The sequence below is a fragment of the Amborella trichopoda genome, chromosome 3, assembly GCF_054954075.1.
Source record: "Amborella trichopoda isolate Santa Cruz 75 chromosome 3, AtrichopodaSantaCruz75HAP2 v2.0, whole genome shotgun sequence".
Lineage (NCBI taxonomy): Eukaryota > Viridiplantae > Streptophyta > Magnoliopsida > Amborellales > Amborellaceae > Amborella > Amborella trichopoda.
In genome coordinates this window covers 39,660,897-39,677,596 of record NC_142338.1, presented here as the reverse complement: position 1 = coordinate 39,677,596, position 16,700 = coordinate 39,660,897, and positions in this window count along the sequence as shown.

The following is a 16,700-nucleotide window of genomic DNA, read 5'->3' as shown; positions in this document are numbered from 1 at the left end:
GTTGTACTCCTTCGGTAACCATCGTCAATGCTACTGTATTAAATGAATAGCAAAATTTGTGTTACAAGAAATCAATACAATAAGAAATACAAAAAATTTGGATATTTCCAACTACTTTAAAGTTCATAAAATGTGAGTATTACATAATAGATTGAAATAGTGCACTACTAAAAAGTAAAGTAACCAATAAACAAAAAAAAAACAACAAATACTCAAACAAACACAAAATAAACAACAAATATTAATACAAACAAACAAGTCGAACAATATTTAGCCAAAACAAAATAATACAATATATCAACATAATATAAACAACAAATATTAATACAAACAACAAATAATTATACAAAGAAACAACTTCAACAATATTTAACAAATATTATTCATTAATCAACAATATACAACAAATACTAATAAAAAATACAATATTGTATTAATTGTGACAAAATTAACAAAAATTAATCAACAGTGTAAGGCAAGAGTAAGAATGGTACCAATCACGACCAAATAGTCAGCCAATCTCTTCAACTTTGTGGGATATTGTATTGGGGGACAGTAAAAGGGGTATGATAAGCATATGATATTGTATTTTGTTTGTTTTCCCCCAACTTTATTAAAAATAATAATAATAATCATTTCGCTCTTAGCGGAAAATTTTAGTGCGAAAATTTTTGATTAATAAAAAACCGAAAAGTGCAAAATTTCAGTTGTTGAAGAACCGAAATCAACATATTTTTTAGTTGTTCAACAACTAAAAATAGATGGAATTCGGTTGTTGAACTACTAAAACCAATCAAATTCGGTTGTTCAACAACCAAGAAAGGATAAAGTCGTATTTTTTAAAAATTTGCGTTATAAAAGATAAAAAATAGACGCAGTGATAATAACGGAAACTATTCGGTACATCTGTAATGACGCAAAGTATAACATATATATGTGTAATTCTCCTATTTCTTAATTGTTTTAACCATTATAAATATCATACTTCTTTGTAATTTATTTTCCTGTAATAAATTTTAAGAAACCCATACAGGCCCTCAAATGAAGACCAAGGGAAGCTCTTACCTTGCCATAAATGTTGCTTAATGGTGAAATTACATAGTGGCCCAAAATTCTGTAATAGATTTTAAGAAAACCCATACGGGCCCTCAAATGAAGACTACGGGAAGGCTTTTACCTTGCCATAAATGTTGATTAAAGGTGAAATTACATGGTGATAAAAAATTATGTAGGAATTGCGTGGAACACATATATTTGTATTTGGCTAAGACATGGCATTATTGTACACTACACCATAGATCATAGTTACTCTCACTCTGGGAAGAGAGGCGTACCGCCCACTATGTTTTTTTTTTTCTAATTTTAGTAGCATGAGGAGCATGAGAAATGTAGGGGTGTGCACCCCTATTTATAGGAGAAAATTGGAGTTAAGCGAGAGTGTGGAAGGTCTTTTATATTGTGTTTTGTGAGCTCTTGATCTAGGAGATTCGATCCAAGTCATTCATCAATAACTAGCTATCATATATAAAGAAATGATATTCAATCACCTTTGTCCCCCTAGCCAGTCGAAGCCCTTAATTTCTCTTCAATGAATGTAGTCACATTTAATTGTAGGTTATTCAAATTAAAATTAACGACTAAGGTCATCCTTGTGGTTTTGGTTGATTTAAGAAAGAGAGAGCCTCATAAAAAGAGGTGTGGCTTTACACCATTAATTTCTGTCTCAAATGTATTGATTCCTTTTCTAACTTAAGATACCATTTCACATGGCTTCATAGATCTCATGAATAAAATCATAGCTTGTGTTATTCTCATGTAGACCAACCACCATGTGACAAGTGTCCTCTTTGGAGATTAATTTTAGAATAATCCTATGTCATTCATTAATTTAAAATAATGCATCCTTGGTGTGAAGTGGTTTCTTTTCTCTTTAAAAACAAATTGAACATATCAAAGATATGTCTCAAACCAAACAACGCCCAAAAAAGAGTAGCCTATTGCCATAATTTGTGTCAGGTATAAATATGCCTGTGCGGGCCTTACATGGTGACCTCGTTCGACATGTATGTGGTGTTGTACGTGGAAGCTCTAAACCGGATGGGTTGATTTTTTGACAAATAAAGTACGAGATACGCACTACAATAACACAAAGATTTACGTGGTTCATCCAAGAGGGCTGCATCCACGGGTACGGCAAACGGAAATCCACTATATTAATGAAAGTTATATCAAATATTTTGGAATAAACTTCGGCAAAAACCTAAATCTAGCAAAACTTATTAAACCTGCTCTCCCAAACAACACCATGTCGATCTCTCATCTCTATTCCATAACTAGACCATTGTCTAGAAAGAGAACAACTTTGATAGTAAACGAGACTTTATCTTACTAAAAAGAAAAATAACTCAAAATCTCCATGGGAACCACTTCTTTACAATAAACCAACATCTTACTCTGCATGAATCTTTAGAAGGCACCATCAATGTTTCTTTTCATAAAAAGCTCAATTCACGCTAAGATGAAATTGCATCTTATGCACAAAAGGCTCTATTTCCCTCTCTCTCTCTCTTTCTCTTTAGAATAACCATTATTCTCATATGGTGACCCAAGTAGGGCACACAAATTCTCTGCATTTTCATGTCATGTATATAAGATTAGGAGTCCATACTAAATAGGAAACTTCCTATTGATGTTACATATATCTCAAAAGATTAAGAGATATATAAAATAGTCCTAATCATTTTTGGATTTCTAGTTTCTTTAAGAAACTTATTAATATCAATCTTAATCCCACATAATATAGGAATATCTCAATACTACATAATATGAAAATATCTCAATCCTACATAATATGAAAATATCTCAATCAATCCTACAAAATATGAGATTTCCTAATGTGGGTGGTTTTGGATAGCACCAAATCCAATGTGTGGCCCATTAGCCATTTTGGCCACATGTATGTCTTTTATCCTTATTTACTATCAGTAGAAATAATTGTCCCTTGGCTATTTTAGACCCTTAAAAATTATTTAAGATTATAAAAATATCCAAAAATCATTTTTTTGTTTGTTATATCATTTTTAAAAAGCTTGGAGGTCCAAAATTTTTTTGAAGAGAAATTAGGAACCTATGAACTTGAAAACTCACATTGTTAGGGTGTTCTACTCATCCCAGAACCCATGACCACTTTCTCAAATGGTCATGACCCACAATCTTATACAAAGGCTCATTCTTAGTCTATTAAAGTTGGCTAATAGGTCATGGAGTTTTGAAAACTAAAGTGGATTTCAGGTGTACCTCGAGTACAAGTACAACCAACATACATAGATACGGGAGTTCCTTTCTCAAGCTCATGTGCTCGGTCCTCCTAGGAACTTTTCTAGAGAATGATGCTCCTCCACAATGCACTTATCATATGCATGCCATGGGGAGGCAGATGTCGAGGCTTTAGCTCTCGTCTTCATAGGATAGCCTTCCAACACGAAGGTTCTACTCTACCCTTTGGTCAAATTACGGGGATATCTCCGATCTCGACTAAGGGGTAACCCCAAACCCTCATCAATACGCACTTGGGCCTTAAGTCTGATCCTTGGGTACATAGGTTTTATATAAGGCAAAATATCTCTGCAACCCCTATTTTTAGATTTCATTTCCTAATAAACCCAAGGTTTCAAAACCTATCTTTGAGCATAGAAATCCTAGTTTTTATATATTCTAAACCCCTAAACTAATTTTACCCAATTTAAACCTGTTTATTGGCCCAAACAAATATGAAAAAGACATATCATTTCTAAACCCCATGTTTTCTCTCTCATTACGTATACCCCTAACTTCTCTCTCTCCTCATGACTCTCCCCAAATCCCTTGTCTCTCTCTCTCCGTATTTTCCCCATTCTTTCCTTCTCCATATCTCCCATGTATTCGAGATTTGCCGTGGGAATAGACGGAGGACCACTTGCCAAAAAAACTCGTCGGAATCTATACATTTTGGCCAGAGAACTATTGCAAAAATGTGATAACGGCTGCATCTTTGGAAGCTGATAAAGCCCTCTCATGAGCTATTGCTAACTCCAGCCATCTCCTGCCCCTTCCAAGCTTCCTCTCTCATAACCCTCTGCCTCTGCTCCTCTCTCTGCTTTGTCTCTCTTCAATGAAATGGAAGTTAGAGATATAAGACCCGATAGCATCACTTCAACGTCTACATTATCTGCTTGTAACCATGCTGGCGTTTATGAAGAGGGCAAAGAGATTTTCGAAAACATGTTAGCACTGTATGATTTGATGCCTACAATGGAACATTATGGCTGTATAGTTAGCCTTTTAGCTCGCAGTGGACTCATTGAAGAAGCTCTACATGTTCTTTCTAAGATGCCATTTGAACCAGATGCTCAGCTATATGGGTCATTACTTCTTGCTTGCAAAGAGCATAACCAGATTGAATTAGTTAAAATGGTGTCAAAGAAACTGTTTGAATTAGAACAAGATTGATAAGGTTTAAAGAGTATGTATTTTAATATTTGTTTGGGTTAAAAAATATATTTAAATTGAATAAAGGTAGTCAAGGGGTTAGAAGATAGGTTTTAAAACCTTGGGTTTATTAAAAAATGAATCTTAAAAATAAAAGATATGGAGATATTTGCCCTTTATATAACTCCAAGCTCTTATACCCTTGAGCGTCATGCCACCTAAGCCTAGTGAGTTACCTAAAATTGGGTCCTCTTCGGGGTCCCATGCTCCCATTAGTGTCTAAATCTACCATATTTTAGCATACAAGGGTGATTCAGGCCTTATATATCCAACAAGGCCATTAGCTAACAATGACAACAACTTCTACACCACGAGATGGATTAAAGAGAGCTGATGAGTTGTTGAGCACATTGAAAATGCTCTGTTTTTTTACTTTTACGCTAGGCCTGCTTAATTTTTATTGGATTATGCCCCTCTGTATTATTTTCTAAAGGGTCCTAGTCTCTCTCATGGAGTACTCTTTAACCGATACAACATTTAATGGACGCATTTAGTATAATAATAATAATAATTAATGGGCACACAATACCTTTTTGTTTTAAGGAAAATTAAAAAATCCTATTTTTTTTTTCAAGATAAAAAATAATATCATATATTTCATATTTTACATTAATTTAAGAGCATATATGATATTTTTATTTTTATTTTTTTTATACTTTGGATAAAGTTCATGTTTAGAGCACTCATCATTCTAACCATTATGCATTGATAAAAAATAAAAAAACAATTTTAAAATAAAAATGACCAAAACTACCTACAAGATTCAAGGGTATTTTGATAATTTTGTTTATGTCAAATTATTATTTTTGTATTTTTTTTTACTGGTGCATGATGCTTAGAAATATGGTTATCCTAATTTCAACTTAATCCAATGTATAGAAAAATTCAAATTCAAATAAACTATACACTCTAAAGAAATGCACGTGAGCATAAAATAAGAATAGTAGATATTATTTTGAAATTTTGAATATTAAATGGGATTTTGTTAATAAATTTCAATTCTATCAAGATTTTCGAAAAAGAGTACTTTTTGTCACTAGTGATACCAACTATTGGAAAGGGGTAGATGATGTCACATCCCACTATAGTTAATAAATAACTTTATTTCTACAAAGTATTTTTACTTTATTCTTGATTAATTACTTGAATTACCTCTAAAATTGTTATATTGAAGAGTAAATACATCAAATGTCTCAATATATTGAGTATGCTAAGGGACAGAGAGGAACCCAACAAAACTTGCTCTGAAATGGTAGGGTACAATGATATGGAGTTCTCAATAAGCTTGAGTTCATGGATGAATGCATTTTATTATCCCACAAATAAGTTGTCATTGCACTTCTATGATGGCCCTTCTTTTTGTTAAATAGCTAGATTATTGCCTAAGGACATTTAGATACCCTACAATCTTATAAGAAAATCAAGATATAAGTACATCTCTTTTGGAAAGTTTGTAGCTTCAAAAAGACAATTGATGCTAATGATCCAGTATCCCAAGTTGATCAATTGTCGTGCTATTTGGTGGAGAGTATAGCACTCTTCTATAGTATTCCTCCTTTGGCTGCTTAGGTTCATGCTTCGAATATTGAGATACTTCCTCAGTTACAAGGTGGATCTTAGTGATTTATTCCAACAAATAAGATTCCTCTGATTTAATGGCCAATACAATCCTCTTCTGGGAAATGCTTAACATGGTTGTTTGCGGAGAGATGTGAAATGAAATCTTTATAGATATTGTTCCAACTCATTTCTTTGTAACACCTTTTCTTCTTACCATCATTACTCTCTTTTTTTTTTGCATAAAAAAGAAAGACTTAACATGGTTGCTTGTGGAGAGATGTGAAACGAAATCTTTAGAGCCTCTTTGAATGCATTCATTATCACTAATAATTCACTATTTCCATAAAATTAAATTAGATGTCGTTTTGTAGTGTTTATTATAAAGTTATCCGAGAGAAATGTATATGTAGCTTTACATGTAAGTTAATCATTTTAAGAAGTTATTTTTATTTTATTCAAAGTACTTTGTTCAAAATCACCCTATTTTAGCCAAAAATACTCAAAGATAGCATAAATTCATTGAAAAAATTAAATAATTAAATAATAGTATTTGTACGCACTACAAGTTACATACCAAACAACTAACAAAAATAATATTACATTGAGCATATTTAGATAAGATAGTGTAGCCTGAATAAAATTGACTGTCATCCACTCATGCAATCCCTTAGGTTATTGAGTGTGACAATAGATGGGAACATAATGAGTTAAAAAAAAAAAACAAGCCATAAACATGAACTTTGTCCCTAGCTATCTTTTAATTCCAACAATTTCAAATTTGCTTGTCTAGACCTTATCAAACCCTATTCCTTGTCAAAACTAAAAACATATCTGAATGTATTTATTAGCATTGATAATTTACTCTTTCAATAAAGTAATCATGATAATGAATTAGATGTTATTTCGTGTGATTTGAATTTGTAGAAAAATATTAAAATTATATTACAAAATGATATCATGACCGTTAGATCGGCCTAGATTCAATTTGACTCGTTGGGTTAACACTGTAGCTATCAGCTACCTCAAATTCTATATATATATATATATATATATATATATATATATATATATATATATATATATATATATATATATATATATATATATATATATATATATATATATAAGTAATGATACTATGAGACCCTCCAACACCTATGTGAGTAGGATCTCAAAGGATCACCATTAAATTTTGACATAGATCTCTGGAAAAGTTATCACATGGGTGTGGGATACTTGGGTGACTGGGTTTATTGATAACTTTTCTAGAGATATGTGTCAAAATTTAACAGTGATCCTTTGGGATCCTACTCACATGGATGTGGGAGGGTCTCACAATATCATTACTATATTTATAGGAAAAATTTCATGTATGCCCATGTGCGTACCGCTACAGTAAATGCCCAATGGCCTAGATCGAATCTGGGCCGATCTGACGGTTTCGATTGTCCGATAGTGTTTGAATTTTAATTGTTTCTATAAATCCAAATCAGTTGAAATTTTAGGTGTGTGTTCTTTTCATCATGACAGAACTAATAAAAATATATAAAAAAAAAAATCGTGAAAACAAATTGACCAAAATGCCTCCAAAACTTTTCGAGGATATTTTGATCAATTTTTTCATATAAAATAATTTTTTGATATTTTTTGTTGACTCACCTATTTTTGTAAACTACACGCCTAAAATTTTAAGTGATTTGGAGCTGTAGAAAAAAAATTAAAATTCAAACACTACAGGACAACTGTGATCATCAGATTGACCCAGATTCGATCTGGGTGGTTTGGCGTTTACTGTAGCGGTACGCGAATTAGTATAACGTAGCATCTTCTATATATATATATATATATATATATATATATATATATATATATATATATATATATATATATATATATATATATATATATATATATATATATATATATATATATATATATATATATATATATATATATAGGGTTTGTCTAGAGTTAACAACCCCTCAAAATACAAAAGGTTCAAGTTAGAAGGAGTTGTGATGGGTGTATTAATTAAAATAATCGATACTTTTTGATTAAAAAATTATTTAAGTACGTAACTTTACCATTAAGCAAGGGCAAATTTGAAATGGCATTTTGAAAGTTAATGTCCAGGAACTTTTTTATATAGTACCATTATCTTTTAGTTAAAATTTTAATTTTACCCTTTCTGGAGATGACAAAAGTACCATTTGTCTTGTAGTAATATTTACAAAATTGTCCCCACAAAAGTAACTTTTTTTAAAAAAATAGACTACAAAATTAACAAATCCACCCTCACAACTCTCTCTATCTTGAATGTTTGTAATTTGAATAGGTGTGAAGTTTAGATTATCCCATATATATATATATATATATATATATATATATATATATATATATATATATATATATATATATATATTGACATGGAAGGTACTACAAAATGCCTATAAGCCAAAATAAACAATGATTTCGCCTACCCTCATTACCATCCAAACTTCATCGCACAATCACAATTATCAGGTAGTATTTTAATTTTCGTTTTCTTTTATTAATCGGAATGATATGAAATATGGAGCATTTGTACATCTTAGTGAGACGTACCTAATAAAAATATGAAAAAAATAATTCACAAAATATAGATTGGCCAAAATACCCCTGTAAATTTTTAGGAGTATTTTGGTCAATTTATATTTTGTAAATTATTCTTTTTATTTTTTTTATTAGGTGCGTTTTACTAAGATTTACACACGCTGCAGATTTAAAGCAATTTAGATTTGTAGAAAAAAATGAAAATTGAAACACTACCAGACAATTGTGACCGTGTGATGAAGTTTGGATGGTGATGAAGGTAGACGAAATCATTGTTCATTTTCACCTATAAGCGTAGGGTAGAGTTTTCTTTTATATATATATATATATATATATATATATATATATATATATATATATATATATATATAAGAAAAAGCTTGGGTGAGCCCACTAGCTCACAGGAAAAAATGAGCCCAATGGCCCAGATTGAATACGGGCCAGTCTAACGATCACGGATATCCGGGAGTATTTTAATTTTAATTTTTTTTCTACAAATCAAAATCATTTAAAATTAGCGTATGTTCTTCACATCAAGCCGCACCTAATAAAAATAGAAAAAATAATAATTAGCTTAAACAAAATTGACCAAAATACCCCCAAAACGTTTTGGGGGTATTTTGGCTAATTTATTTCATGTAAATTATTTTCTTACTATTTTTCAAAGATTTACCTATTTTTTATTTACACATGCTCCAAATTTCAAGTGATTTGGATTTTTAGAAAAAAAAATTAAAATTTAAACACTGTTGGACATCTATGATCGTCAAATCGGCCCAGATTCAATCTGGGCCATTGGGCTCATTTTTTCCTGTGAGCTAGTGGGCTCACCGTAGCATTTTCCCTGTATATATATATATATATATATATATGAAAAAACTCCTGTCAGCCCATGGGCTCGTGGAACAATGTAATCCCAACGGCCCCGATTGAATATAGACCGATCCAATGATCACAATTGTATTTCGTAATTGAATATTATTTTTTTTATACAAATTCAAATTACTTGAAATTTAAAGTGCCTATTCTTCAATAATAGTCGAATCGAATAAAAAAATCAAAAAAAATAATTTGCATATATTAAATTGATCAAAATACCCCTGAATAGTTTGGGTGGTATTTTGGTCAATTTATTTTATGTGAATTACTTTTTTAATATTTTTATTAGGTGCCCCTTCATGAGAAGAGTTTGTGATCCAAATTTCATGTTGTTCAGATTTATATAAAAAATATTAAAATTATATTATCGATATACAGTTTTGACTGTCAAATCAGCCCAGATTCAATCTGAACCGTTGGGCTTACACTGTTCCATTAGCCCATAGGCTCACACCCTAGCATCTTCCACACACACACATACACACACACACACACACACACACACACACACACACATATATATATATATATATATATATATATATATATATATATATATATATATATATATATATATATATATATATATGGGATATTATAAACCTCACAACCCTTCAAAGTACAAAGGTTAAGATAGAGAGAGTTGTGAAGGGTAGACTTATTGATTTTGTTGTCTATTTTTTTAAAAAAGTTACTTTTTTAAGCCAAATTTATAAATATTACAACAAGATAAAGGGTATTTTTGTCAACTCTATAAGGGGTAAAATTGAAATTTTAACTAAAGGACATGGGCACTCTACAAATAAAGTTTCAAGACACTAACTTCCAAAATGCGATTGTATTTTTGTGAAAATTTCAAATTTACCTTTGTTTAATGGTAAAGTAGGCTATTTAAATATTTTTTTAATGAAAAAGTAATGATTGTTTTGATAAATACATCAATCACAACCCCTTCTAACTTAAACCTTTATATTTTGAGGGGTTGTTAACTCTAGACAAACCTTATATATATAAGAAAAACCTTCTGTGAACCAATGGGCTCATAAGAGAAAATGGGCCCCATGGCCTGGATTGAATTTGGGCCGATCTAACGATCAAAGATGTTCGATAGTATTTGAGTTTTAATTTTTTTTCTACAAATCCAAATCACTTGAAATTTTGGATATGTATTAATAAAAAAATAGGTGAATATTCGAAAAATAGTAAAAAAATATTTTATATGAAAAAATACCAAAATATCACTGTAAAGTTTTGGGAGTATTTTGGTCATTTTAAATTTTGTAGATTATTTTTTTTATATTTTTATTAGATGCGGCTTGATGAGAAGACTATTCACCTAAAATTTCAAATGATTTGGATTTGTAAAAAAAAAATTAATATTCAAATACTCTCGATCATGAGATTAGCCCATATTCAATCTGGGTCATTACATGTGAGCTAATGGGCTCAACCTTGAATCTTCCATATATATAAGCCCAATGGCTCAGAATGAATTTGGGCCGATCTGACAGCCGAGAGTGTTTGAATTTTAATTTTTTTTTCTACAAATCCAAATCACTTGAAATTTTAGGTGAATATGTTTCTCATCAAGCCGTACTTAATAAAAATATAAAAAAAATAATCGACAAAATAAAAAAATGGCCAAAATACCCTCACGGGGGTATTCTGATCATTTGTTTTTCATGTAAAATATATTTTTAATAGTTTTCTAATATTTCCCTCTTTTTTTTATCAACACACCTCTAAACTTTCAAGTGATTTGAATTTGTAGAAAACAAAATTAAAATTCAAATACTATCAGGCATCTGTGATCCTTAGATCGGCCCAGATTCAATCTGGGCCATTGGGCTCATTTTTTATTGTGAGCCCATTGGCTCACAGAAGCTTTTTCCTATATATATATATATATATATATATATATATATATATATATATATATATATATATATATATATATATATATATATATAATTCAAGAGGCGGTAGATCCCTTCCCCCCTGCAAAAATTCACAGGTGAGAAAATCAGAAAGAGAGTTGGAAGAACCATGAAGATGTTCAATCGTAAAATTGAAAGAAGATAAAATCGCTTGTCAACGGGTAAAAATCTGTTTAGACACAAGATTTTGAACATCCTCTTGCAAAATATATCGTGCTGATTTACAATCAGTTCTAATAAGAAATGAAGTATTAAGAATATCGCTCTGAAATTTATTCACACAATAAAAAATAGCTAAAATTTCTTTTTTAATTGTTGAATAGTTCTGTTGTGTAAAATTCCATGCCTTAGATGTATAATGTACTAATTATTCTTTATCATCTATTTTTTGTTTAAGGATTCCTCCTAAACCAAGTTCAAAGGCGTCACATTCAATAATTTTAAAAGCATTAGGATCAGATAAGACTAAGCAAGGTAATTCTGTTGATTTGCTTTTAAGAATTCGAATGGCATTAGTATGTTGATCCCTCCATTTAGGAGGATTCTATTTTAGTCGACCGTATAAGGGTTTTGCAATAATAGCAAAATCTTTAATGAAATCAGAAATATAGTTTAAGCATCCTAGGAATCGTTGTAATACAACTTTATTTAAGATAATATCAAAGAATTTAGTAGAGAATTCAATAGCTCTATCTATGGGAATAATTGTGCCTTGGAAGATATTATGGCTAAGAATCTAATTTTAGTTTGACAAAGAACCTTGTTCTTTACAGAGACTACAAGTCCTGCATTTTTAACTGTATTGAGAAATATATTTAAATGTTTGAAATGTTGATGTATATCAGTTGAAAAAATAAGAACATCACCAATGTAAACAATCATAGATGTCATATAAGGGTTAAAAACATCATTCATAATTTTTTAGAATTCAGATGGTGCATTTTTTAGGCCGAATGGCATTACATTTCATTTATACTGGACAAATGGAACATTAAATGCTGTTTTATAGCGATCCTTTTCATTTATTTGTATTTGCCAATATCCGGATTTAAGGTCAAATTTTGAAAAAATACAAGCATTTACAAGTCTATCTAATAAATCGTTTTTATTAGGAATTGGATATATGATCCATTTTAAAACTTTATTTAGTGGTTTGTAATTAATAACTAATATTGGAACTCCTCGTTCCTTTTCGGCATTATTTTCTACATAAAAGGCGGCACAACTCCATGGAGATGAGCTTGGTCTAATTAATCCCTTTTCTAATAGAGAAGTTATTTCTTTATGACAAACTTCTAGCATTTTTGAATTGATCTGAATTGGGCGAGCTTTTGTTGGAATTTTAGTTTCAGAAAATCCTTCTTCATATGGAAGAGATACTATGTGTTTTCGTCGATTCTAAAAAACTTTAGGTAAATCACTACATATTTCTTTTTCAAATTGTTGTCTTAGGTTTCCAATTTTTGATTTCGTTTCGGGAAGTAATAGCTGTTCTTCAACTGCTTTATATTTTATTTCAGTTTTGAGCTGATATAAAAATTTCTCTTTATTTTGTATATTTTGTTTTATATTATATATTTCTTTTATTTTTGGTTTATCAATAAATTCGAATTGTACTTTTATTCCTTCAATCGTTGATTCTAATCCAGTATGGTATATAACAATAGGGTATAGCATATTGATAAAAGGAGTACCTAAAGTAACAGCTTGGTTAAGTCCTTTTATCATGATAAATGGTAATTCTAGACAGATGTCATTATGGCATATGGCAGCATTTGATAATTTATAATTTATTTTCAGTTTACTTCTATCGGCTGTATTTAGGATTTGCGTGGTTTTATCAAAATATTTGGTAGGGACTAATTCCTCGTTTATGCAGTTCAAATCGGCACCTGAATCTATCGAGGCCATAGATTGGAAATGGTATTCATTCTGAACTATTATTTTAAATAAGGTATACCATTTTTTATTTAAGATTTTATTTATTAAATTTAACTGAGGTTCTTGTTTATTTTCTGAAGATTCAGGTTTATCTAATATTCTATTATTAGTGATTAGTTCATCAAATTCTATTTCTTCATCTTCGGATGGATTATCGGTTAATTCATTAGTTAATTCTAATAATTTAACCCTATTTTTCAAATTATTAAGTTCAGATTTTACCTCATTAACTTCGTGTTTTAGTTCAGCAATAGTAGGTTCTTTATGACTATTAGCTTTTTGACCAATTCGTTTAAGTATTTTAGAGAAGCTATATTCTTCCGGTGGTTTTATTAAGGGAGTTGGTTTATTTCTTGCTTTTGCAATTTGAGTATATTGGCTGATTATTGTTCTTTTATCTTCAGTATTAGGTATTTTATCTATAATTTCTAGAATTAAATTGTGTTCTTTGATAAGAGTATGACATCCACATTTGTTGTTGTTTTATGATAAAGAAGATGTCTCATTTAATAAATCTTCATATTTTATTATTCCTATATCTGATTCTTCATCAGAACTTTCTGAATATGAGGAAGATGTTGTACTAATATGATTATCATTATCATATAGTTGAATAATTTCATATAATTGATTAGTTATATTTTCATCTAATATTAATGATTCTATCTTTTTCTTTATCTGACAATTATTTTTATAGTGTCTTAATTTTCCACATTTATAGCATCTAGGTATTTTTCTTTTAGGCTTTTTATATTTAGAGCTTCCTTTAGGAGGTTGTTCATATTTTTTGTATTTATTTTTCTTATATGATTTTTTGTATGATTTTTGTCGCTTTTCTTGTTTTATTCTTTTATGGGGTTTATTTTGGGAAATATTTAGAGTGTATCCAAATTGTTCACAAAAATCACCAAGTTCTTTATGACCAATCATCTTTTGTTTATCAAGTTGTTTTTGAGTTTTAGATCAGTACGAAGAGCTAGCCCTTCAGCACATATCTTGGCTGATAATTCTCCTAGAGTTTAGAGTTGATAGGGAATGATCCCCCCATTTTTAGTTTTAAGGCGGTTGCGAACTTTTTCAGCAAAGAGATAGGGAAGACCGGAAATAAACTTTTCTTTCCAGTGATCGGAACTACTATCTTCACGAATAAGAAGACGGAAAAAGAAAACATCTTTATATCATTTATAGTGAGAAAGGGTTGGACATTTAAGATTAGAAATGAGATCTTCAGATCTTGCTTCTAGTAGGGCAGTACTTCAACAAAGTGAAGGGTTATTGTGTATATGAGGGTACTGACGGCATCGCTTTCGGCTTGAACGATATCTTGATTGTTTAGTGGCTGCTAATATTTGTTGTTTTGGTATATCATTAAGGTGGAAATCAAACCATCCTCTAAGCCAACCAGTAAACCCACAGATAATAGCTTTCGTTACATCTTGGTCATGGGCTCAAAAGACCTTGCATGCAGTAGCATACATGGTCATGTGTTTCATTGTATAAAAAATCTGATGATCGGACATTCCGTCTATATTCCAATTAACAATAGTTCGTCCTGAATATAATACAGTATGGGATATAAGGTCTTCTTCAAATTGTATATCAACTGGAATAGCTCTAGTATGGTACATTCTAGATTGAGATACATGTCTCCATTTTTTACCATAATCTGTTATGTTGATATTATTTTCTTGAGATTGAGTAAAAGCATCTTTGATATTAGTAATGGTATTCTGAATTTCCGGTATTTCATGTAACATCATAGCTGCTGGTTCTGTTATCCTTATTACTGATTCTTGACTTTTATCATTTTCTTTGATATCTAGACTTGCTAATTTGGTAATTAACCGTTGCATTAATTCAAAAGAATGTTCTTCTTTTATCTGAAATCTTTCTTTATTAATTAGAAGAGGAGGTTTAAATAATATTGCCTTTTTCTTTTCTTCAATTTTTTCTTGTAGTTGTCTGATAATATTTTATACTCTGGTTGTCTGTTTTCCTATGGTTTGTAAATATAAATTTGTATAATTATTTTGTTCTAATATATGAGGTAATAGTTCAATTTGATGATAGTGTTCTCCAAGAAGTGTTTTGTATGAAGTAGCTATTGTTTCTAATTCTTCTTGCTTACTTTTCCTAGGATTTTTATACTTTTTTTAGGAGGATGAATACTTCGAATATGTTTTTGTTGGTATGTAGTATATGTTTGATATTGATTTTCAAAGGTGTGGAGTTTATTGAATTAAGGGATTTTAACTCCTTTTAAAAATAATGTAGTTTTAAGCCATTCAAAAAATCCTAAGTTTTTTTTTTTTTTTTCAAAAATTTATTATATCTTTTATCAGTCATTTGTATTAATTCTTTTCTGAATGTAGATAGGTACCAATTTTGAAAATCTTTATTGTTTTCGCTTAAATAATCATTTTTTATATAATCTTTATTTATTTAATTTTCCTTTTGTAACGTTAATAATTGAAAATCTTGATATGGAGTATCTGTGTATATTGGATGATATATAGGTTATGTATATTATCTTGAGTTCTAACTAATCCTTGTATTTTAGGTTCTAAGGATGTTGCAGTTTCAGGTCTGGATATACTGGATACAGATCTTCTAGATGATAAGAAATTTGATGAATTCTTTGATAAGGGAAGATAATTATCGTCTTTTATTTTAAGGAATGAGATCTTTTATTAAATAGTATTTCTACTTTTCCATTTATATTTTCTATTATTTGATTCAGAATATTATTCTGAGGGGTTTTGATTGCTGGATTTGAAGTCTGAATGTTCCATTCTTGGGGGAGTGGCATTTGTGACCATTGGATTGTTTTAGGGATAATAACATTTGATCTTTCAGTATTTGTTTGAAAGAAAGTAGTTTGTCCTTTTGTATCTATTTATATAACATTTCGACATAAAGTGGTCATTACCTTATAATATATTCGATATATGATAGTTATATTTTGAGATCCTTGTAACATATCAAATCCTTGTGTTTTAATATTTAAAGTTAGTACTTTAAGTAAATTAGGATCATTTAATGATATAGCATAATTAGGAAAGCAATTAAAATAAATTGGTCAATTACGTAAACTGGATTCAATTATTCCTAAGAGTGAATCTGAGAAATTATTATGTCTTTCATCTCGTAGACATAGTAGAATTGAAATATTTAATCTTAGTCTAGTCGAAGGCTTAACAGCTACTTGAATTAATCCTATATCAAGATATTGATATTCTTTATTTTTATGAGATTGTTATAATT